Below are 2,800 nucleotides of genomic sequence, written 5' to 3' on the forward strand. Positions count from 1 at the left end.
CATGCAAAGCCACGTCAGCTTTTCAATTCATGCTGGTTAAACAGAGGGAAGCCTTTGAAGAATAATCATTCAGAATCTGAGATGAATGGCGCTATTTAAAAAGCAAACTAGTATTGGTTCTCTGACTTAGATCAGTTAACTTATGTATTGTTTGAATTACAGAAGAAGGCAAAGGAGAGCTACAGCTCAATTATTATTTTAATATAATTTAGTTTTCATATACTAAAATCAGAATTTTAATCTATACCATTGTATTCATTTATTTCTTTATCTTTTTGCTGTTCCTTTAGAGATCATTTTATTGTGTTAAAAATTGAATATCACAGAAGACTCAGTCTTTTTATAATTTGTAATTAGGTTTATTTAAAATATTCTTTGATTTCCTAGATACAGATTTACCTAAATTACTGAACTACAAATGATCAATAAATAGGATTTATTTTTGTCACAGATTTATAAACTAAAACTTTTTTGAGTGAGATTTTGCTTTCTTAAATTGAGGCCTTTTTTCAGATTTACTGCCTGAACTAATGTTAAACAAGATAAATTATTCTGATAAATACAAGAAAGTTTTGCGACTATAATCAGTGTATATAATCAGTGTCACAACAGCCACTGATTATTAGTTAATTCCATGAAAAATGTGATTTGAACTTTTAATTCATAGATTTGAATGATTCTTTTTGCCTTTTGTTCTTCCATTCAGTCAGCACATATTTATGGAGCATGTACAATGTCCCCAGTACTCTTCAAATTCTGGATATATATTAGTGAACAAAACAGACTTGATCCCTATTTGTAAGGAGCACAGTTTAGTGGAAAACAGAAATCCAATAAATAAGCTTACATATAATTTATGATTGGATTATCACTAGGAAGGAGAAGAACAGGGAACTTAGAAAAGTTAGAAAAATGGAAGTCTTATTTTATTGGATAGTGAGGGGACAGTTAAGATGCTGAGCCTGGAAACATGAGGACCTGTTGGCCAAGCAAAGATGGAGGAAAGGAGTTTGGGGACAGAGGGACCAAGATGTGCAAAGCCACCCCAGATAGGCAAGAGCATGAAGGAACTGAAGGAGTCTTGTGCCTAATGGGTAGTGAGAAAAGGGTAGAGTAGTGAAGAATCTGAGAATAAGAAGCAGCCAGTAGGACTCAGGAGCCTGGATTTTAATTGAAATACAATGGAAAGACTTCCATGACAGCTGTACTTCTCTCAGGTAATTGAAAATGTTTCGAGCTCCTACTTAAAGCCTTTCAAGTGTGAGAGAATCCTCTTAATCCAGAGAGGGATATGATATTGACTCGAAAGTCAACCAGAAGTCAAGTAATTTACTCTTCTTACTCTTACATGGAGTTGGAACAGAAAGGGTGCTAGGGTACCCCATCCATCTGGGAATTCACCCCATCTGCTTTTTGGAAGTTGATGTAATAGATGTAATGAAAATATATCAATAAAATATAGTATCACTTTCACATTTTGGTAACTTAAGTGTCACTTTCCACAGTAACCTTCCTTATATTTTGGGATTGCTTTCCCCAGGCTGTTTCAGTATAGTCAAAGAAAATGTCAACTTAATACTTCCTGTTGAAAGCAATTTGAAAATGTTTTATTCTTAATATTTTTCAAACCAAACTTGTATTTTTATTGAATTTTTTTTCAGAAAAATTATTAAACTATAAGAGGACCTAATGATTTGCTTTTAAAAGGATAACTTTTTTTGAGTTATATTTTTTAAAGTATATATTTTACAAACTCTTCTCATTAATTTAAAAGTCCAAGTAATATTCTCACCTTCAATATGTGAAAGATATGTGGTCTAGACAATCAAACCAATCCTTCTCTTTTATTTTAAACCACTCTTAAAGTATGTCTAAAAAATTTTTAAGTTTGTTTTATCAGAAAATAAATTAGTGACAAGTCACAAGGTAGAATTCAATGCTTCAGTTTTTCAAAACAATTGGTTTGTAAAGACCTAGACAAAATTCCATTAATATATTGCTCATAGCAAGTTCTGTGGAAAGGGAACAGGTGGGTTTTTTTGTCTAGAGATAATTTACCCTCTTTGACACATCCTTGAGGCAACGATAATTTAAAGGCACAGTGACTGCCAAAGCCCAGTCCTTTTCTACAAATATAAGAGAGCTCTTGGATTAAATCTAGTAGTTCAATGATTTTGAGGATATGCTTAGTTTTTATTAATTATCAAACATTTTTAAAAGTGTTCTTTCCCAAAGAAGCATGAAAGCTTCCGCTAAAAATAATTTAAGATATTAATTACTATCATTTATGAATATTATTTTATAACCTATGCAATATTTATAATTCCCAGATTATGTGCTTATTCTGAGAAACATTTAAAGGGATTTTGATGAAAAAGTTAAACAAGTAGCACACTTAGAAAGGAAACTCAGGTATAGTAAACTAATACTGTACTAGTTATGATGTTTTCAAATTAATCTCTTTTTTCTTTTTGGCCTAACTGTAATGGTTGTCATTTGGACTGAACTGTTAGAATTTGGAAGCCATGCAAGACAATGAAATCATCAGAAAATAAAACCAGGAATCTTTGTGCCCTCTTAGCTTTGCTCCAGAATTCTAGGGTGGTGTTTTCCTCTGTCGGTGATGTAGAAACATTCTAATTGCTAATCTGAAAGTAGTTTTCCCTCCATATTACTTAGGGACAGCAAACCCCGTTGGCAAACTGAGGAGTCTTCTGTCAAAAGCTTGCAAAATGGGAAGGGCTTAGAGATGGCAGACAACAGTGTAAGTGGGGCAGAAGGTGTGATGCCAGGACAATCA

At 32.8% G+C, this 2,800-nt stretch overlaps 1 protein-coding gene across 1 annotated transcript in view; it reads left to right on the forward strand.

The window, feature by feature from the left end:
- MAP2 (microtubule associated protein 2) overlaps nucleotides 1-2,800 on the forward strand; it is a 123,809-nt gene that overhangs the window by 81,000 nt on the left and 40,009 nt on the right.

Source organism: Pteropus alecto, unplaced genomic scaffold (genome assembly GCF_000325575.1).
Source record: "Pteropus alecto unplaced genomic scaffold, ASM32557v1 scaffold3, whole genome shotgun sequence".
NCBI classification, from domain to species: Eukaryota; Metazoa; Chordata; class Mammalia; order Chiroptera; family Pteropodidae; genus Pteropus; species Pteropus alecto.